The sequence below is a fragment of the Trachypithecus francoisi genome, unplaced genomic scaffold, assembly GCF_009764315.1.
Source record: "Trachypithecus francoisi isolate TF-2019V2 unplaced genomic scaffold, Tfra_2.0 Lachesis_group2, whole genome shotgun sequence".
Lineage (NCBI taxonomy): Eukaryota > Metazoa > Chordata > Mammalia > Primates > Cercopithecidae > Trachypithecus > Trachypithecus francoisi.
Window position 1 is genome coordinate 130,337,796 of NW_022681465.1, and position 23,383 is coordinate 130,361,178.

The following is a 23,383-nucleotide window of genomic DNA, read 5'->3' on the forward strand; positions in this document are numbered from 1 at the left end:
GTAAAGGTTAAATGAGATAATACATAAGGAACACTTATGAAGTTACTTACACAGAGTTAGAACTCAATGACCAAGTCCCCACTCTGCCCTGATGACTGTGATATTAAGGACATAGGGAGGTTTTCTAATCAAATCACTTCCCCTTGTAAAGATGGAAAAACTGAGGTGTAGAAACAATTGAGGCTATTATAAGTAAGGTAGAGATTAAACAAGGCTATTTGTTTGAAACTTACATCACAAAGAGGTCATATGAGCTACATAGCAGAAATGTGTGTAGTGGCAGTTAGGATTTCAGAAGCCCAGCCCTCGGACCTGTGCCTGAAACGTTCGGCACATTCGATTTGTGCCTGAAACTACCGACACCTTTCCCCCCAATCCCTCACAAAAACCAAACCGTAGGAGTGTCCGCTGAAGCTAGCAGGCTATGGGGAAAAAGACCTGTTTCAACAGTAAAGCAGAAGGTTACTTCAAGCTGCTTGGTAAATCCCCAGGCTCTACCCAAAGTGGAAAGCTGAGAAGGCCTCCTATTTGATGCTCCTATTCTTAGGTGAAAGAAAAAAATATCTCCCAGCTTCGTCATTGCTCAAGGTGAGTTGAAATAGGGCAACTCACAGGCAGCTGTATTTACTGTCCTGTGCTGTTCCCAACTGCGCGGGGTCATGCGGTACAGTCTTACTGTCAGTAGCCCAGAGAATGCTCAATGAAGTTCCTACTGATTGTTAAAGCTTTTTTTAGTGTGACAGGCAGTAATTACCATTGTGAGGCATAAGACTATCTCTTTTTCTTAATACAAGGGAAACGAATAGTCTCTTGTTTATCCTGATCGTCTTCCAGCTTTGACACTGAGAATGGAGGCTCTGGGAACAATGAAATATGTCTTTGTACTCTCAGTCTGTGTCTTCAAGAAAAAAAATTGTAATAGAAACATACTAGGTTGGTACAAAAGTTATTGTGGTTTTTGTCATTAAACGTAGCTATCAAAAACTGCAATTACTTTTGCACCAACTGAATAATTCAACGTGTCTGAATCTATTAGGCTACATCCTAGCATCAGAACATGTTTCAGAACTTGTAGCTCTCAAACTCACACCTGAAATTCACTATATTTAGGGCTTTGGGGAACTGTCCCTGAGTCTCCTGAAATTGATATAAAATTATGTTTTATCCACATGTTGTAAGAGAAAGACTTCAACATTTTTTCATATTTTAATAAGGTTCCCTGTCATGAAAATGTTAAAAACTGCTAATCTTAGCATGCCTCACGGAATACTGAATCTGAGTTCCCATTCCAGACCTGCAGCTGCAATACAGCTAGTCTCTAGTTTGCAAGTGCCTCAAACCCAGTTCAAACTGACTTAGGAATTAAATGGGATGTGTTAATTCTTGTTATTAAAAGAAGTCCAGGAATATCTTGTTTCAGACACGGCTACACACAAACTTTTAAACAAGGTCACCAAAACTATTCTTTTTTCCTCTTTCTCCATCTCTGGACTATACTCTTTTAGTTTTAGGAAAGGTCTTGCCACACAGTGAAAAGGAATCCATTGTAGTTCCAATTTTACAATCCCTTGGCTGAGCAAACCCAGCAGAAGCAGTGCATCTCCTATACAGTAATTGTAATAATTGACTCTAGTTGGATCGACTTGAGTTACATCCTGCATCCCAGAGTTAAGCACAGGATGGGGAGAAATACACACTGGGGCCTGTCGGGGAAGGGTAGGTTTGCGGGGAGAGCATTAAGGAAAAGAGCTAATGCATGCTGCTAGGTGATGGGCTGACAGGTGAAGCAAACCACCATGGTGCACATTACCTACGTAACAAACCTGCACACCCTGCACATGTACCCCAGAACTTAAAACAAATTTAAAAAAAGAAATAGGAAAAACAAACTGAACATACTCATCAATCCAAGACAGTTCAAGTGATGAAACTGTCACTAAAAATATAGAGGACCTTGTCTTAGTCACCTCAGGTTACCAATCAAAAAAGCCCGTAATAGATGGATTTGCACCCAACTGTAGCATACTGAATGGCTAAAACTGGAAGTATTCCCCTTGAGAAATGGAATAAGACAAGGATTCTGACTCCCATCACTCCGGTTCTTTTTTATGGCTGTGTAGTATTTCGTGGTGTGTATGTATCACATTAAAAAAAAAAAAAAATTCACGAGGCAGGCAGATCACCAGAGGTCAGGAGTTCATGATCAGCCTGGCCAACATGGCAAAATTCCATCTCTACTAAAAATATAAAAGTTAGCTGAGTGTGGTAGTGTACACCTATAATCCCAGCTGCTCAAGAGGCTGAGGCAGGAGAATCTCTTGAACCTGGGAGGCGGAGGTTGCAGGGAGCCAGGATCACCCCACTTCACTCCTCCAGCCTGGGAGACAGAGATAAACTCCATCTAAAAAAAACAAAAAACAAAAAAAACAAAACACATCCAGGCCACTGTTGATGGGCACCTAGGTTGATTCCATGTCTTTGCTGTTGTTTGAATAGCATGTGTCTTTTTGGTACAACTATTTATAGGAAAATAAATATTTTATATATATAGTAATGGGATTGCTGGGTCAAATGGTAGGTCTATTTTTAGTTCTTTCAGAAATCTCCTAACTGCTTTCCATAGGGGCTAAACTAATTTGCATTTCCACCAATATTGTATAAGTGTGTGTTCTGTTTTCTTCCACAACCCCGCCAAAATCAGTTATTTTGTGACTTTTTGGTAATAGCCATTCTGACTGCTGTGAGGTAATATCTCAGTGTGGTGTTGATTAGCATTTCTCTGATGGTTAGTGATGTTAAATATTTTGTCCTGTTTGTTGGTTGCTTTTATGTCTTCTTTTGAGAAGTGTTTGTTCAAGTCCTTTGCCCATTTTTTAATGAGGTTGGTTGATGTTTTCTTATTAATTTGTTTAAGTTCCTTATAGATTCTGTATATTAATCTTTTGTCGGATGCATAATTCGAGAATATTTTCTCTCATTCTGCAGATTGTCTGTTTATTCTGTTGAGAGTTTCTTTTGCCATGCAGACACTCTTTAATTTTAAGTTTAATTAAGTCTCATTCGTCTATTTTTTTATATTGTTGCATTTGCTTTTCAGGTCTTCATTATAAATTCTTTGCCTAGACCAGTATCTAGAAGAGTATTTCCTAGATTTTTTTTCTAGAATTTTTATAGTTTGAGGTATTACATTAAAGTCTGTAAGTCATCTTGAGGTAATTTTTGTATATAATGAGAGGTAGGAGTCCAGGTTCATTCTTCTGCATATGGTTAGTCAATTTTTCTGGCACCATTTATTGAATAGGATATCTTTTCCCCATTGTTTATTTTTGTCAGTTGTTGAAGATGAGTTGGTTGTAGGTGTGTGGCTCCATTTCTATGCTCTCCTTTCTGTTCCCTTAGTCTACGTGTTTATTTCTTTATTAGTACCATGCTGTTTTGGTTCCCATATCCCTGTATCATAGTTTGAATTCAGGTAATGGGATGTTTTCAGTTTTTTTTTTCCTTAGGATTTCCTTTCCTATTTGGGCTTCTTTTTTTGTTGTTCAATGTGAGCTTTAGAATAGTTTGTTTTCTAATACTGTGAAAAATGATATCCGTAGTTTGATAGGAATAACGTTGAATCTGTAGATTGCTTTGAGCAGTATGAGCATCAGTTCTTCCAACGCATGGGCATGGAATGCTTTTCCATCTGTTTGTGTCATCTGTTTTTTTTCAGTAGTGTTTTGTAGCTCTCCTTGTAGACATCTTTCACCTTCTTGTGTTGTATTCCTAGGTATTTTATTTTTTTGTGGCTATTGTAAATGGGATTGTGTTGTCGATTTGGCTCTTAGCTTTAGCATTATTGTTTTATAGAGATGTTACTTATTTTCATACATCGACTTTGTATGTTGAGACTTTGCTAAAGTCGTTTTTCAGGTCTAAAAGTCTTTTGCCAAAATCTTTAGAGATTTCTAGATATAGAATCATATCCTAAGTGAAGAGAGGTAATTTGATTTTCTCTTTTTCTGTTTGGATGTTTATTTCTTTCTCTTGCCTGATTGCTCTGCCCAGGACTTCCAGTACTATATTGAATAGGAATGGTGAGAGTGGACATCATAGATGACTCTTGCTATTTTGTGGTATGTTCCTTTGATGCCTACTTCATTGAGGTTTTTATCATAAAGGAAGTTGGATATATTGAATGCTTTTTCTGCATCTATTGAGATGACTCTATGGTTTTGTTTTTAGTTCTGCTCATGTAGTGAATCACATTTATTGATTTGCATATGTTGAACTATCCTTCCATCCCAGGAGTAAAGCCCACTTGATTGTGGTGAATTGATGTGCTGCTGGATTTGGTTTACTGGTATTTTGTTGAAGACTTTTGTTTTTATGTTCATCAGGGATATTGGCCTGTAGTTTTCTTTTTTTGTTGTATTTTTGCAAGACTTTGGTATCAGAATGATAACGGTTTACTATAATGAGTTCGGAAGAGGCAACTCCTTCATTATTTTTTGAAAGAGTTTCAGTATGATTGGTACCAGCTCTTCATTATATGTCTGATAGAATTCAGCTGTAAATTCATCTGGTCTAGGACTTTTTCTGGATTGGTAGTTGTTTTTTTTTTTTTTAATTATAGATTTAATTTTGTTATTCATTATTGATCTGTTTGGGATTTTACTTCCTCTCTTATCTTGAAGGATAGGTAGTCTTTCACTGTGTATATATAGTGTTGTCTCTAAAGATTTGCACGTATTTTAACTTATTAAAGTCTAACACTAATAACTATTTATCTTCTTAGATAAAGATCTTAGAATGTTTTTATTGGATGTACCTTGTTCTTAATTTATATAATTTTAACATTTCAATTCTACATGTATTTTAAACTCAACAAAATGTTATTAACATTATGTTGCACTATCAATGTTTATTTATAATTGCCCACAATTTTTACCTTTTCACTGCTCTTTATTTTTTTCATCTTTGACCATTTTTATGAGATCCTTTTCCTTCTGCCCAAAAGACATCTTTTTGTGTTTATATTAGTACAGACCTGATAGTGACCAATTCCTTTGATGTTTTTATGTCTGAAAATGTCTTAATTCTGATTTTATTCTTGAGTACTATTTTTTGCTGAATGTCGAATTGTGGGTACACAATTTTAAAAGATAATTTCCTTCTGTTGACTTTGACCTTACACTATATTTGTTGAAATGTCAGCTGTCAGTTCTTTTGTTGCTGCTTTCAAGGTTTTTTTTCTGGCTACATTTATAATTATCTTTTTTCTTGGTTTGGAAGATTTTTACTATAATGTGTGTAGAGATAGGTTTCTCAATGTTTATCTTGCTCGAAGTGCTTAAAACTGTATATCTTGCCCTGTGACTTAATGTCTGTAAGTTTTGAACATTTTCAGCCAGTATCTTTGCAAATATTGTTCTTATATTTCTCCTCTCCTGGAATATTTATTACACATGTACCTAACCATTGGCCACCACTTATTCTTTTAAATTTTACTAATTTTTGTCTTTCTGTGTTTTATTCTGGCTATTTTATTTATTTATTTTTACCTACCTTCTGGTATATTGATTTTTTTTTCTGTTTTTTACTTATGCTTTTATCCTTTCAGTCTTTTATTTCACATTATTTTCTGGTTCTTGAATTTTTTTTACAGTTTCTAGTTCTCAGTCAAAACTGTCCATTTTAAATCTTTTTTGCATAAATTTCTTTAAATGTAAATGTTATTTAAATGTATGTATTTCAAGACACTCATGGCTGAAGACTCCGTGTCTGTTTGTATTGTCCAATGTCATCCATGTTGCATGGTCTGCTGTGTACCTTGTTATTTTATGATGTGTGCTAGACATTTTGTCTGAAAAATATTTTACAAATGATTTGAACTCTAGGAAGATGTTATCTTTCTTTAAGAAAGACTTACATTTGCCCTGTGAAGACTAATACTATAGAATGCCTTGAAACATTGGCACTCTGTGATCACCTCAATCTAATTTCAGGGATTGGGAGTATTCTATTCTGAGCTGAAATATCTATAAAGGCTGTACAATTCTGCATTCATCTGGGAACACTACTCAAAGAGAGGAGTTACACCAGACTTACCCACAATTGGGAGTCTTTGGACTCCAAATCCTTTTCTCCTATCCCATTAGATTGTCAAAAGGCATTTCTCAGCCTCTCAGTGGTACCTCTGGAATCAGGAAAGCAAACAAAACAAAACAACATAACACAAACAAGAAAATCCAGAAAATAACAACCCCAAACACCAGACTGATTAACAAGGGAAACATGGGAGCAGCGAAGAGTGCAACCTGATTGAAATAACTTTACCATTTTTAAAATCACTTAAACCATAGACATGCAGGATTTGCGAAGTATTTGTTTACAGGATATATTTTTAGGAAAAATCTTTTTCTTTTCAGACAAGAGATATATGGTAGAATATCAGGATTTTTAAAATTTAGTGATGTACTACAGTGGATGCTACTCATTCAGAAACTAGGAGGTCTCCAGAGTCACTCCAGAATGGTAATGATGAGTAATGCAGTGCATATTGCTCTTGTGGGAGTTGAAAACTGAAGGCTTGACAACCAAAAAGGAGTGCTTACATGTTGGAATCCAGAGAAGAGTTCTGTGGAATTTACCCAAAACTTTAAATTATTATTTTAGATTATACTACAGCAGTATCAGGTAGATAATGGTTACTTAACTTTTTAAGTAATGGATTTAAAGTGATTTATTATCAATATTAGCTATAAAACACAGGTGTGCTACTTGGTCTATCATTCCTGCATCCTGTCAAAGGATAATACTCTTATAAAAATGATGATTTATACAAAGAAGTCCTGTCTATGCCATCTGCTACCACAAGGAAATAGTAGGGTTCATAGGGCATCCAAAAGATGTTTGCTAATATTTACAACATGGTCCCGAGAAAAGCGGAGAGCAAAAAGCATCAGCTATGTAGTGACAAAAGCAAGAATAAGCAAAGTTCAGACAAGTGGCTCATTTCTGTTGCCATTCAGGGTTATCTCTAAATGTCATGAGGGTATGTCATCTTCACTATTTATAATCCTCAAAATTTTAGTGGATTTTTTTTTCTGGCTTCCCAGAATTAGAAGTTTTTTCCTGTGTTGAATAACGTTTTTCTTATCTTCTGAGCTCTTAAGGGAGAAGCAAGGTATAAATGAGGATTTTCTTATGCCTCTAAGAGGTTAGACACAAACTTATGAACTAGGTTTTGCTTACCGGAAGCAATAACCAGGAATTTTCAGATGGAAACTAGTGACTCAAAGAAAGAGGGACAAGTGAGGAGTAGCAAACAGATTTCCAGTGGTGTTGATGGCAAAATTGGCACTATCTCTGCTTTGTGCCTCTAGTGGCTGCAGCACAAAGCATGACGTCACATGTTCATTGCTGTACTCACCACCTGGTTCTGAAATGACTTTGCCTGTGACATGGGTAACCTAGGTTCTAGTTGTTCTTGCCTGTTTTCAGGCTCTGATTTTCTAGTCTTTCACCCTGTGCTTTATGAGCTGCCAACGTTGCTTCCATTCCTCTCACCTTAAATCAGCCAGAAGTGTTTTCTTTTGATTACAGTTATGGCTCATGAGTAGTATAATCATCATCATAATTATCATCTTCATCACCCTTAATAGCTAAAATTTACTGAACATTTAAGGTGTGCTAGACACTCTGTTAAACACTTGATGGACATTCAAAAATATCTTTAGCAAAAAATGATCTCTTCACAATTCTGACAAGTAATTTTCATAATTATCCTTATTTTACTTTTGAAAAACAGAGGCTTGAAAAAGTTAAGGAATTTTACCAAAATTAATCCCAGCACAAAAGCTGAGATTTAAACCCAAGCACACTTAATCTCCATGTTGAACTGTTTGCCTTATTAGTAGTATCATTGATGTTATTATTGAACTTCCTTTAACAAACTGTATTATTTCTAATCATCTTACCTTAGGTTATCCTATTACTATAATAATATTTCATCAGCCTTCTTTTGCAAATTAGAAAACAGAAAATAACTACATTGCTCAAGGTTGCAGCTAGTAGATATTAAAGACTGAAGTTAAACCCCGATCTTTTGACTCTAAATGTGATTAGAATTTTATTATTTTTTTATTTTTATTTATTTTTTTTTTTTTGAGACGGAGTCTTGCTCTTTCGCCCGGGCTGGAGTGCAGTGGCCGAATCTCAGCTCACTGCAAGCTCGGCCTCCCTGGTTTACGCCATTCTCCTGCCTCAGCCTCCGGAGTAGCTGGGACTACAGGCGCCCGCCACCTCGCCCGGCTAGTTTTTTGTATTTTTAGTAGAGACGGGATTTCATCGTGTTAGCCAGGATGGTCTCGATCTCCTGACCTCGTGATCCGCCCGTCTCGGCCTCCCAAAGTGCTGGGATTACAGGCTTGAGCCACCGCGCCCGGCCTAGAATTTTATTACACTAGCAAAATTCTAAAATAATTGTACTCCAATTTCGAGTACAGAGACTACCTCAATAACAGTAACCACACTGCCTGATATTGAAAAATCAAAGGCTATGTTGTGTTTCAGTTAAGTTTGTGTTCCTCCCAAATCTCCAATTTTAATAGGCTTTTATTAAATATTTGGTGGGGTGATAAATGGAATCATGTGATATCATATCCCCTAACCTTAAAGATAGCACACTGTTGATAACTGTAGTTTTTCTCTCATTTGCAACATGTAAAAGTCTGACTTCTCTGAAAATCACCCCATTCACTTTATCCTCGTTGAAAAGTAATACATGAGGCTAAAATGCAAACCCTTCCAAACGAATAAAATGGAATATTAAATTGTAAATAGGAAAAAATATATATACATGGTTAGATTCATGGCAGCACTATTTTTGCTCGTGCAAAAATGCAGATAACTTAAAATTTCTATGTGAACTAGAATAATCTCACTTCGATACATTTTATTAACATTATGCATTTTCTATTATTTATTAAATATATCACCTTATTTAAATATCATTTGGCAGTCTTGCATTCAAATCCTTGTAGTAGTAACAAGCTCAGACCCCCGGAGTCAGCTTGACTCCTCTCCCTGGTGCCTCTCCTACTCTGGTTCCTGTAACTTTCCACCTAGTTTGCCCCATTTCAGCCACACTGGCTTTCTCAATGTTCCTTGAATATGTCAAGCAGACTTCTGCCTCAGGGCCTTTGCACTTTCTCCTTCCTCTGCCTTCAATAATATTCCCCCTGTTATTCGTATATTTGGTTCCCTCACCTCAATTGATGACTCTATGCAAATATCATAGCTGTAGGGGCTTTATCACTGATCCCGTGTAAATTAGCATTATTCCATACTCATTCAGTTCTCCTCACCACCGTGATTTATGCTTCTTCATTGCCCTTATATTTGACCTAGCAGGTATATCTGTGTGTGTATATATATGTATATATGTGTGTGTGTGTATACATGTGTGTGTATGTAATTATTGTTCGATTGTCTCACTTAAAATGCTAAAAATACAAGTTTCAAAATCATGTCCTGTTCTGATTTGGTCACTACTGATTTTCCAATGATTAAATCAGTGCTGAACACATAGTTGTTGGTCAGTGAACACTTATTGAGTAAAATAAGTTAATTTGGGCTCATGTAAGCCCACTGCTGAACTCCTAGCTGAGTTGTTCACTCTTGTCTTTTTGAGAAATCACCCTCTTTTCTGTGACTAGAAAGGTTCAGCCCTATTGGTCATTTTTAGTCTTTTTATTGTTCCATACTGGGCACTCACTCATTCTATTTCTTATCATGTTATGTTTGAATTCGGTTATTCTTTCTTGTGCTCCTTGACACTGTGCTAGGATTTTTCGTCTTCCCCATAAATCACTTTGAATTTCAGCAAATACAATGCCTTGTATTTTTAAAATTGCTTTTAAGAACCATATTTAGATATAAGTAGATCGACTTCTCTTTAAAAAAAAAAGAAAAAAACAATACCTAGCAGTACTCAGCCTCGCAGTAAGAGAAAAACAGTTATACCTGTTAACTTGTTTTCGTTCTTGTACTAGCAAGAAAGAATGAGAGTAAGATTGGTACCTCTTCCAACTTTCTTCCCTAGAGATGATTTTGTGGGGGGCCCTATTGAAGAACTGAAAAAGTCTGAAAGCTGAAGCAGAACTGAGCAAAATTAGCCTGGAACAAGTCTCATACATAAGCCCACTTATTATTGAAAATGTGAAACTTAAAGCAAAGTATTAAAACAAATTAATTTCAAAAATTCAAGTTAATTTTATTCAATTCCTTAGTCTAAAACCAACATAAAAAGATAATTACATATTAATGAGGTGAATGGATTTTAAACTACAACACTAAAGAAGAATATTAGATTTACAAGCAGACAAACCTATTTGAGATGAAGCCGTCTTATACAGGTTGGTGACCTTGGGCAAGATTCCTGGACTTTCTGAGTCTCGCTTCTCATAAACATTGAATTACAAGAGAGAAACACGAAATTGCTACTGAAGAAAGAGGTTATGTTATTTATTGCCACATGGTGCATAATATATGGTCCAAAGCATCTTCTCAGTCATTTGATCTTTTTGTTTATGAATCTCCTACCTCAGGAACAGAGGTCTTATGTAGCACCATTTATTTTTAAGTTTGTCCCATAAATAGGCCCATTATAAATTGCCTTTGTGACGTACACGTCAATTATCTTCTGTCTTTTAAAAGCACTCTCTGACTTGGTGTGCTGGATCACACCTGTAATTCCAGCACTTTGGGAGGCCAAGGCAGGCAGATCGCTTGAGACTAGGCATTCGAGATCAACCTGGGCAACATGGTGAAACCCTGTCTCTACAAAAAATAGAAAAAGTAGCTGGACATGGTGATGCCCACTTTTAGTTCCATTTACTTGGGAGGCTGAGGTGGGAGAATTGCTTGAGCTCAGGAGGTGGAGGTTGCAGCGAGCCTAGATAGTGTCACTTTCAGCCTGAGCAACAGTGTGAGACTCTATCTCAAAAAAAAAAAACAAAAAAAAAACCCAAAAAGCACTTGCCCATTGCACTAAAAAGATAAAAAGAATCTCATGCCTTCTTTATAATATTTAGTTTAGGTTTTTGTTTCTTTGTTTTCAATGTCTGTAGAATCTGTCGTGAGGACCCTCTTTTCATTGTGTGTGTGCGTGTGTTTGTATGTGTGCGTGTGTGTGTGCATGTGTATGTGCGTGTGTATGTGTATGTTTATGTGTGTATGTGTGTATGTGTGCGTGTGTGTGTGTATGTGCGTGTGTATGTGTGTGCATGTGTGTATGTGAGTGTGTGTGTGCGTGTGTGTGTGTGTGTGTGTGAATGGGTCCCACCTAAAGGCTTACCAATTTCATGATCTTTTCAAGGAAACTTTTGACTTTGTTGATTCTTCTGTTGCATGGTTTCTTTACCCTTTAATTCTTCTCATATCTTTAGACTGTTCTTCTTACCATGTCCTTTAGGCTTAATTTGGTGTTATTTTTCTAAATCCCTAAAATGAATACTTAGCTTATTAATTGTAATCCTCTCTTCTTTTGATCTATAGGAATTTAAAACTTCAAATTTCCTTTTAAGGACATTGTTAGCTGTATCCCACATGTTTTGCCATGTATTATATCAAACGAATATATATCATTTGATATAGTATATTTAAAAATAAATTTATATAAGTATACGTGAATGATTATAATATATACTATATATAATAGATATATATATAACATATCCCACACATTTGGATATATATTATATATATTGAATATATTTATATTATATATCAGATATATAATATGTATTATATAATATATTTGGATACATAATATATATTTATGTATAATGTATATCCAAATGTGTGGGATATGTTATATATATCTATTATATATAGTATATATGAACAATCATACAAAACTGAGTAATAATATATAAGATTTGAACACAACACAATTGACTTATTCTTTCTACATAAATATAGATATAGAGTTAAGTAGACCTCATATATCTTATATATATGTAAACATCTTTGTAACGATTATAATTATAAAGTATATATAATTATTATATTAAAATTTTGTATTTGATATATTATAAATTATATTAAAATTTTGTATTTGATACATAAGTTGTTTTAGATATGTGTTTTTTGAATTCCAAATATATGTATATATATTCTTTCAAGTAATGTTCTATAGTTACACAGCATAATTTATTGTATTCATCACAATGATTTTAACCTTTTAAAATGTAACATATTATCCTTAAAACTACAGGGTTAATCTTTGTAAACGTCCCATGAGTGCTTGAAAAGAATGTATATCTTGCATATTAGATGCATTGTTTTAATATAGATATAGATATTACATATGTATAAGATATATGAGGTCTACTTAACTCTGTATCTATATTCATGTAGAAAGAAAGAATAAATCAATTGTGGTGATGTTCAAATCTTACATATTATTACTCAGTTTTGTATGACTGTCCAACCAAATTCTGACTATTTATTCAAATAAATACTTATTAAATCTTGATAAGTATTAGGCAGTATTAAACTATTCCGTGGATCATCTGATTCAATACACACAACAATTCTATTAGGTTGGTGCAAATGTAATTGTGATTTTTCCATTGCTGGAGCTTGCCATTTGATATTGGAATACATTCTTAAATAAATGTGGTTATTTTATACATCATTTTAATGGGCATTTCTTGCTTTATGATTTTTTGCTAATGACTTACTTTCTGCTCATATTATGTTTATTTTAGACTATGGAAAAGATGTTAGACAAAAAGTAAATTTGAACTATTTTCTTATTTGAGTTTGAAATGGGTCATAAAGCAGGGGAGATAACTTGCAACATCAACAATGCATTTGGCCCAGGAGCCGCTACTGAACGTACATTGCAGTGGTGGTTCAAGAAGTTTTGCAAAGGAGACAGAGCCTTGAAGATAAGGAGCTTAGTGGCAGGACATCAGAAGTTGTCAACGACCAGTTGAGACCAATCATCAAAGCTGCTCTCTTACAACTGCATAAGAAGTTGCTGAAGAACTCAAGGTCGACCATTCTAGATCATTTGGCATTTGAAGCAAATTGGAAAGGAGAAAAGGCTCGATAAGTGAATGCCTCCTGAGCTGAGCAAAAATCAAAAAAATCATCAGTTTGAAGTGTCATCTTCTCTTCTTCTATGCAACAACAAACCACTTCTCGATAGGATTGTGACGTGTGACAAAAAGTGGATTTTATACAACAATGACCAGCTCAGTGGTTAGGCAGAGAATAAGCTCTGAAGCACTTCCCAAAGCCAAACTTGCACCAAAAAAAAAAAGGTCATGGTCACAGTTTGGTGGTCTGCTGCTGGTCTGACACACTACAGCTTTCTGACTCAGGCAAAACCTTTGCATCTGAGAAATATGCTCAGCAAATTAATGAGATGCACTGAAAACTGCAATGCCTGCAGGCGGCATTGGTCCACAGAAAGGGCCCAATTCTTCTCCATTGACAATGCCCTACTGCACATTCCACAACCAACACTTCAAAAGTTGAATAAATCGGGCTACAAAGTTTTGCCTTAACCACCGTATTCACCTGACCTCTCGCCAGCCAGCTACCACTTCTTCATGCATCACAACAACTTTTTGCAGGGAAAATGCTTCCACAACCAGCAGGATGCAGAAAATGCTTTTCAAGAGTTCACCAAATCCCAAAGCAGGGATTTTTACACCACAGGAATGAACAAACTTATTTCTCATTGGCAAATATGTGTTGATTCTAATGATTACTGTTTTGATTAATAAAGATGTGTTTGAGCCTAGTTATAATGATTTAAAATTCATGGTCTGAAAGTGCAATCACTTTTGCAGTAACCTAATATAAAATTAGAGGAAGGAAATCAAATCTCTAAAATATTAAGTAATTGTCCATTGTCCTGTAGCTGGTAGTGGGATGAAAGCAATGGGTGGGATGGGATGGGATGGGTGATCCATAACCCGTACTGCAATCCAATTCTATGTTACTCCAAGCTCATGCATTCATGACATTACTCAAAATTACTTTAGGTAACACTCTCTGTCATGTATATAGGAAGGAAAGATTCTTTATTTGTTTTTCTCCATCCTTCTATTCTCCAGTGTCTCTGAGTGTTAATTTTTCCTTAACCAGGAATGGCTTTCCTTGATAATGTTGCAGCTTTGTCCTGCAGATTTGAACTGGTAACTGTGTTGTGATGCTCATAGAAAAGGTTAAATTCTGCTATTTATTGGAGACAACATAACATCTAATTGGGAACGTAAGCTGAAGAGAGATCCCTATTTGTCTTGGAAAGATGAATAGATAGATGGATACATAGATAGTTATTAAACATAATACTATTCTGTAACACTCTCCAAAGTTGTTTCCAAAGGTAAAAATATCTAAGCAGTCTTATTCTCCAGTATACTGGTCACCTCTTGACAGAGACTGTATCTGATGTGTTCATTGCTGTATCTCTAACACTTAGGATAATGTAGGCTCTTGGTAAATCTTTGCTAAATGAATTAATGAATATATGCTATAAAATTATACCAGCAAAGGAATTACTGAATTTAAAAAATTTAAATCATACGAAGTTATATACAGTAGATAAAACCCAAGTCCCACTCCAAAATGGACTTTTCTTGCTTTGTTTCAAAAGTATTTTCAATCTCTGCTTCAACATGTCAGTGAATTGGCTGATGGTATAGTACAACAAGGCAACCTCACTGCAAACTGAAATTTCCAGCTGGGAACTTTTCTGCAGGGTGTCATCTGTAACTTGCAGTCCACAAATCACTTAAGTTATCCCAGGTATTATGGACTTTAAATGGTCTCCAGAGAAAACTGTCCTAATAGCCTTCTTTTATTGTTAGTACAACTGTAAAGAATTATTGTCAGCCCCTTATTGAAAAATGTATGAGACAAGATAATAAAAAGTGAGAGTTATATAATAAATCATTTTGACCAGGTGTGGAGGTAATAAACATAGATCAACTAAAAGGCTACCACATTGACTAATGGCAATATCATGGTTATTTCTATGGGGAGAGACCAGTTCATCTTTTTGCTGAATGAGTGCCATAGTAGAAAACAGAATCATTCCGGCTTATTTTTATTATTGTTGTTGCCTTATTATGATTGCTTTTTAAATCACAACAGTTTAACACTGGCGTGGTAACATGAGAAACCCAAATTTGAAACACATATAAATACAAATATCATGCAGTGACACTGCAATAACTTTTTCCATTATTTTAATGACATTTGTCATGCGCCAATCATTTAAATAATAGCAAATTAGAAATTAATAGGCATTGTGCAAAATTTAACATTGAAAATTTGGGTTTTGAATTTAAATTGGGAAAGAACTTTGAACAGACATTAAGAATGAAAATGGAGTTTTAAAAATACATTTGACAACATTTAAATCCCTGCTGTTTTTTTACTCCTCATTTCAGTAAAAAAAAAGAAAAGTCATTCAACTAAATAAGAAAAAATTCTAAGAGGATCTGACTGTACTTGTAGGGAGCTGCTGCTTTATTGGATTCTGTAGACAGCAGATAACAAGACGTCACAAACATTCTGAGCTCTTCTGTTTCTGTGCCCTTTAGTATATGTCCTAATGCTGATTTAAACGTTTTATGACAATCAAATAACAGAGTTGGAATCATTCAAACTTTGTGATACCTGGAAGGTTAAAATTGATCTTTTAAAAAAGGAACAGTTTTACAGAGGTATAATTGTCATACAATACACTACACAAATTTAAAGTGTACAATTTGATAAATTTTGACGTATCTATACACCCATGAAACCATCATTGCAATCAAAATAATGAACACGTCCATCACCCACAGAAGTTTCATCCTGGTCTCCTGCAACTATTTGTTCCCACCATTCCTGTACTGCTCCCTCAGGCAATGACTAATGTGTTTCCTGTCACTATACATTGGTTTGCATATTCAAAATGTTTACATAAATAGAAAAATGTAATGCATATTCTTTTTTGCCTGTCTTATTAAATACAACTATTTTGAGATTCATTCATGTGGTTGCATGTATTAATGTTTCATTCCCTTTTTTGCTTAGTAGAATTCATTATATGGACATTCCTCAATTTGTCTATCAATTTATCTATTTTTTTTTTTTTTTTTTTTTTTTGAGACGGAGTCTCGCTCTGTCGCCCAGGCTGGAGTGCAGTGGCCGGATCTCAGCTCACTGCAAGCTCGGCCTCCCTGGTTTACGCCATTCTCCTGCCTCAGCCTCCGGAGTAGCTGGGACTACAGGTGCCCGCCACCTCGCCAGGCTAGTTTTTTGTATTTTTTAGTAGAGACGGGGTTTCACCATGTTAGCCAGGATGGTCTCGATCTCCTGACCTCGTGATCCGCCCTTCTCGGCCTCCCAAAGTGCTGGGATTACAGGCTTGAGCCACCGCGCCCAGCCTCAATTTATCTATTAATGAATGTTTGGGAGTTCCCAATTTTTGGTTATTACAAATAAGCTGCTATGAGCATTATTGTACAACTTTGTAGGACATACGTTTTGCTTTTGGTAGGGTATGTACTTACAAGTGGAATGGATACATCACATATTAGTAGTATGTTTAACTTTGTAAGAAATTGCAAACTGTTTTCCAAAGTGATTGTATCATTTTACAATCTCAGCAGTACATATGAGTTCCAGATTTTCACATCCTTACCAATATTGGTAGGGTTGATCTTTTAAATCTTAGCCATTCTAACAGGTGTGTAGTTGTTACCCCTTGTGATTTTAATTTGCATTTCCCTAATGACTACTGACTGAGAATCTTTACATGTGTTTGTTGATTAAGATTTTCTGACCATTAAAAAAATGGATTGTTTGTTTTCTTCTTGAATTATTAATCAGTCTACATACACTCTGGATACAAGTCTTTGTAATAGATAGATAGATAGATAGATAGATAGATAGATAGATAGATAAATGTTTATCTCAGTGACTTTTGTTGTCATTCTTTTAACAAACTTTGAAGAGGAAAAGATTTTAATTTTGATGCTTACATTTAAAATTTGGTCTCTTATGGATTGTGCTTGTGATGTTATGTCTAAAAAATCTTTGCATAATTCAAGGTTACAAAAGTTTTCTCCCATACAGTCGTTTAAACTTTTAACTTGTTAGGTTTTACATTTAGTTCTGTGTTTCATTTTTAGTTAAATTTCTTTATATGGTATAAAACAAAGTTGATGTTTTGCATATGAATATTCAATTATTCAAGTACAATTTGTCAAAAACTCTTATTTTTCTCCTGAATTTCTTTTGCACCACTGTCAAAATTTAGTTGTTCCTTAATGTGTAGGTTTCCTTTTGGAGTCTTAATTTTGTTATTTTCATCTATTTGTCTATATTTGTGCCAAAATCACATAGTCTCAATTACTGTAGCTTTATACAAAGTCTTGAAATCAGATAGTATTAATTCTCCAATATTTAGCTTTTTTTAATTTTTAAAGTTGCTTTGTCTAGCCTAGGTCCATTTTATTTCCATAATGATTTTAAAATCAGTTTTGCAATTTCTGGGAAAACTTTTGATGCTATTGGGATTGTGCTGAATCTATAGATCAGTCTGGGGAGAACTGATACCTGAACAGTATTGAGTCCTTTGATAACTCCCTGATTTTTCAAGTCTTTAATTTCTCCCATAAATGTGTTATACTTTTCAGTATCGTAGGACTTTCATGTCATTAGTAAAATGCATCTCTGAGTATTTAAAATTCTTATGATATTAGACTTATGCTTTCTTAATTTCAAGTTCTGGTTGTTCATTGATTATATACAGAAATACAATTGATCTTTGTGCATCAAACTTTTATATTACACACTTGCTAAACTCCTTTATTAGTTCTAGTAGCTTTTTCGTAAATTTCATCTAATAGCATCAGCTGACTCTCATTTCCACTGCATTTTTATTTCTCCTTTCCAATCTGAATGTCTCTTTATTTTTTTTCTTCCTTTCTTTTTTCTTCTCCCTTCCTCCCTTCTCCTTCTTCTCTCTCTCTCCTGTCTTCCCTTCTTACCTCCCTTTTTTCCATCCTCCCTCCTTTATTTCCTCCCTTCCTTCCTTCTTTTCCTCCCTTCTTTACTTCATTTCTCCCTTGCTTCCTCCCTCTTCTCTCTCTTTTTCTTTCCCTGATTGCACTAGATAGAATCTTCAGCACCATGTCTAATATGTGTGGTGGCCAGGCACAGTGGCTCATGCTTATAATCCAAGCACTTTGGGAAGACTGGGCCGGAAGAATCATTTGTAGCCAGGAGCTTGAGACAAACCTAGGAAACAAAGTAAGATCTCTATTTTACTAAAAGTAAATAAATAAAAATTATCCAGGCATGGTGGGGTGTACCTGTGATTCTAGCTACTTGGGAGGCTGATGAAGGAGGATAGCTTGAACCCAAGAGTTCCAGGCTGCAGTGAGCCATGATCATGCCACTGCACTCCAGCCTGGTTGACACAGTGAGATTGTCTCAAAAATGAACAAACAATTAGTAGGAGCAAGTTCTTTTTCTATTCCTACTTTTTTTGTAGAAAAACTTTTATTTTAGGTTCAAGGATACATGTACAAGTTTGTTATATTGATAAATTACATGTCACAGGGGTTTGATACACAGATTCTTTCATCACCCAGGTAATAAGCATAGTAGCTAGTACCCAATTTATAGTTTTTTGATCCTCACCTTTCTCCCACCCTCCACCCTCCACCCTCAAGTAGTCCCCAGTGTATGTGGTTCCTTTCTTTGTGTCAATGTGTGCTCAATATTTTACTCCCACTTATAAATGAGAACATGTGGTATTTGGTTTTCTGTCCCTGTATCCTCCTAAGTAGCTAGAATCACAGGTGTGTACCACTGTGCCTGACTAATTTTTGTTTATTTACTGTTAGGAGAGTTGGGCATCTCACTTTATTTCCTAGGCTTGTCTCAACCTTCTGGCTGCAAGTGATACTCCTACTTCAGTCTTCCCAAAGTGCTTGGATTATAAGCATTGGCCATTGCACCTGGTCGCTACATATATTAGGCATTGTACTGAAGATTCCATCCAGTGCAGTCATGGAAAGAAAAAGAGAGTACACTTGGGATAATAGCCTCCAGCTCCACCCATGTTACTGCAAAGGACGTGGTCTCATTCTTTTTTTATGGATGCATAGTATTCCATGGTGTATATGTACCACATTTTCTTTATCCAGTTGACATTGATGGACATTTAGGTTGATTCCATGTCTTTGCTATTGTGAAAGGTACTGCATGTGTCTTTGTGGTAGAACAATTTGTATTCCTTTGGGAATATATCCAGTAATTGGATTGCTGGGTCGAATGGTAGTTCTGTTTTGATTTCTTTGATAAACTTCCAAACTGCTTTCCACAATGGCTGAACTAACCATTGTGGAAAACATATAAAAGCATTCCCTTCTCTCCTCGACCTTGCCAGCATTTGCAATTTCTTTTCTTTTTAATAATAGCCACGCTGACAGCCGTGAGATGATATCTCATTGTGATTTTCATTTGCATTTCTCTGGTGACTAGTGACGTTGAACTTCTTTTCATGTGTTTGTTGCCTGCATGGATGTCTTCTTTTGAGAAGCATCTGTTCATGTCCTTTACCCACTTTTTAATAAGGTTGTTTGTTTTCTGCTTGTTAATTTCTTTAAGCTCCTTGTAGATACTGAATATTAGATCTTTGTCATATGCATAGCTTGCAAATATTTTCTCCCATTCTGTAGGCTGTCTGTTTACTCTATTGAGAGTTTCTTTTACTGTGCAGAAATGCTTTAGTTTAATCAGTCCCATTTGTCAATTTTTTATTTTATTGCAATTGCTTTTGGCAGCGTTGTCATGAAATATTTTCCTGAGACTATGTCTAGAATGGTATTTCCTAGGTTATTTTCCAGGGTTTTTATCGTTGTAGGTTTTACGTTTAAGTCTTTAATCCATCTTGAGTTGATTTTGGTATTTAACAAATGGGTCCAGTTTCAATCTTTTGCATATGGCTAGCCAGTTATGCTAGCACCATGTACTGAATAGGGAGTCTTTTCCCCATTGGTCATTCTTGTGGACTTTGTTGAAGACTAGATGGTTGTAGGTGTGCAGCTTTATTTCTGGTCTCTATTCTATTCCATTGGGCTTCTACTTTTGCTGAGAGCTTCTTTTTTTTTTTTTTTTTTTTGAGACGGAGTCTCGCTCTGTCGCCCAGGCTGGAGTGCAGTGGCGTGATCTCAGCTCACTGCAAGTTCCGCCTCCGGGGTTTTTACGCCATTCTCCTGGCTCAGCCTCCAGAGTAGCTGGGACTACAGGCGCCCGCCACCTCGCCCGGCTAGATTTTTGTATTTTTAGTAGAGACGGGGTTTCACCGTGTTAGCCAGGATGGTCTCGATCTCCTGACCTCGTGATCCGCCCGTCTCGGCCTCCCAAAGTGCTGGGATTACAGGCTTGAGCCACCGCGCCCGGCCTGCTGAGAGCTTCTATCAGGAATAAATACTGGATGCTGTTAAATGCTTTTTCTCTGTCTATTGAGATGACTATTCTTTTTAAATAGGTAATATAGTGAAAATATTAATTAATTTTTGTAGGTTTAGCAAAACTTGCATTCCTGAAATAAACCCGTTAGTCACGATGTATTGTACTTTCCTAATGTTAGATTCAATTTGCTAAAATGTTGTTTAGAATGTTTGCATGTATGTTTATGAGTGTTAATTGTCTGTAGATTTATTTACTTGTAAGGGCTTTGGTTTTGGTAGCTAGTCTCATAGAATGAGTTCAAAAGTATTCCCTTTTCTTCAGTTTCCTAGATAGTTTTGTGTAGAGTTGATATTTCCCCTTAAATACTTGGTAGAATTTACCAGTAAAGTCATCTTGGGTTGGTGTTTTCTTTATGGAAAAAAATTTAACTACAATTTCAACTTCTTTAGTAGATACAAGGCTAATATTATCTCATTGTTTATACTTTGTGTATTTTAGGAAGTTTATAGAAAAAAGTCATTTATAATATTTTCTTATGCTACTAATATCTATAGAATCTGTAGTAATATAGCTTCTCTTATCGCTGATATTGGCAATTTGTATATTCAATTTTTTTATTAGTGTGGCTAAAGGTTAATAATTTTATTGATCTCAAAAAGACCCTTTGATTTCCTTAATTTTCTCAGTTGATTTTCTGCTTTCTATTTCATTTATTTTGGTCTTAATTTTGATTCTGTTCTTTCTTCTGCTTACATTTGATTTAATTGCCCCCTTTTTTCTAGTTTCATAGGATAGACATTGAGGTCATTGATTTGAAATATTTTCAGTGTTCTAATATTGGCAACAAAATATTCGCATGTAAGGTGAACAGTTTTGTTTGGGTGACCGACAGTTGCCCATGTTCAAGTGATGAGAACAAATATGAGAAAACAACCAGGCCACAAGAATCTCTTCAGCACCATACTGTCATCTCATTTGTAGGAAACTTGAGTGGAGAAACAAGGGGAAAACCAAGAGATAAAGAAAATGAAAGAGTCAATACCTACGCTAGGTTTCAATGCAAAAGAACAGTGCTGACTAGAAGCAGAGCTAACTGAGTTGCCCAGTCCCTCAGCTCTTATAAAAGGAGATTCCCAGAAGTCTTCAGCATGTTCTGGACTCATCCAAGATGCTCAAGTTAGTAGCAAAGAGAGTCCTAATCCTAGTTATGCACAAAAACTTTGTAGAAGGGTAACATAGCCCTTATTTGTGAAGGCTGGCATGAGCAGGGATCAATCCATGACCACGTGATGTCTTTCCATTTGTTTAGGATTTCTTTAATTCCTTTTAATAATATTTTGCAGCTTTCAGTGTATACGCCTTGAATATTTTTAGGTAAACCTATTTCTCAATATTTTATTCTAACTCAATTATAAATTGATTTTAATATTTTTATTTTCAGATCTTTTTATTGTTTGTATTATACAATTGATTATTATATATTGATTTTCTATTCTGTAAACTTGCTGAACTTGTTTATTGGCTCCAAATTTTTTTATGTGTATTCCTTAAAATTTTATATGTGTAAAATCGTGTGCAAATGGAGATAGTTCTACTTCTTTGTTTCCAATCTGAAAGCTTTTTCTTTCTTTTTCTTGCTTAATTACCCTGACTAGAACCTCCAGTACAATGCCAAGTCGAAGAGGCAAGGGTGAGCATGCTTATCTTGTTTCTGATCTCAGGGGGAAAGCATTCAGTCTTAGATCATTAAGCATGACATTAGCTATGGGTTTTTTTTATAGACGCTCTTTATCGGGTTAAGTGAGTTCACTTGTATTCCTAGTTGGTTCAATGTTTTTAAGATGAAAGGGGGCTGATTTTTTTTCTAATGCTTTTTGTGCATCAAATGAGATGATCACAGGGATTTTGTCTCTTTTTCTACTAACATCGTGTAATGACATTTATTGATTTTCATATGTTGAACCAATCTTACATGTCTGGGATACATCACAATTGGTGGTGGTATGATCATTTCTTCATGTCAATAAATTATGTTTTCTACTATTTGTTGAAGAGTTTGAGTCTCCATGAAAAATTAACTCTGATCTGTAGTTTTCTCTTCTTATGATGCCTTTGTCTACTTTTCGTATGAGGGTAGTATTGCCCTCATAGAATAAGGTAGGAAGTATTCTCCACATTCTATGTTACTGGAAGTTTTTGAAAAACTGGTGTTAGTTCCCTCAGTTTTTTTTTAGAATGTATCAGTAAAGCCATTTGGTCATGGGCTTTTCTTTGGGGAAAATTTCTTGATTACTAATTCAATATATTCTGCTGCAGATCTATTCAGATTTTCATTTTCTTCTTGAGTTTGTTTCAGTAGTTTGCATCTTTCTAAACATTTGTCTTTCTTTAAGTTATATAATTGGTCGACATGTAGTCATTCACAGTATTCCCTTTTAATCCTTTTTATTTCACTTATTCAAAAGATAGTTTTGCTGGGTATAGATTTCTCAGCTGACATATTTTACTTTCAGTACTTTAATGATGTCTTCTCACACATGACTGCATTGTTTCCGGTGAAAAGTTTACTGTTATTCTTAAATTTGTTAATTTATGCATAATATTCTTTATTACTGGTTTTGAGCTATTTGATTATGATGTGTCTTGCATAGCTTTCAAAATTATAATTTTTAAGATTAATTTTTTTTTTTTTTTGCTTCTTGCATCTGTAGGTTTATACTTTCCATCAAATCTCAGAAGTTTTTGGCCAATGTTTCTTGATAAATTTTTTCTGGATCTGGACTTCTCCTCTCTTTGGTAGACGCTACTCTCACATATACTAGGCTGTTGGAAGTCGTCCCTGGGCACACTGATGTTCTTTTCATTGATTTTTACTGTGTTTCCTTTTGAATAT